Raw genomic sequence first — 304 nt, 5'->3', positions numbered from 1 at the left:
TGAGGAAGCGTAATTTAGGTCACCGACCTTTCGTTCTATACTTAAAACAAGTACGAGTGAGTGGATCGCAATTCGCTTACACCAAGAGTATTTATTGCCTTATCCAAGGTTAATTAGCTCTTCCGTTTAAAATTCAATTAAATATATATAGTAACATCTAAATACATGCAAAACCACTGGCTACCTAGCCACATACCGTATTCTTGTTTGGGTGCACTCACACCATGCCCATCTCGTGTGACACATACCCCTGTTACCAGGGTACGTGAAATCCCGCACACCCTCCCCCATCAAGATTGAGAAT

The sequence above is a fragment of the Plasmopara halstedii genome (assembly GCF_900000015.1).
Source record: "Plasmopara halstedii genome assembly, contig: Scaffold_650, whole genome shotgun sequence".
Lineage (NCBI taxonomy): Eukaryota > Oomycota > Peronosporomycetes > Peronosporales > Peronosporaceae > Plasmopara > Plasmopara halstedii.
This window is presented reverse-complemented; position numbering follows the sequence as displayed.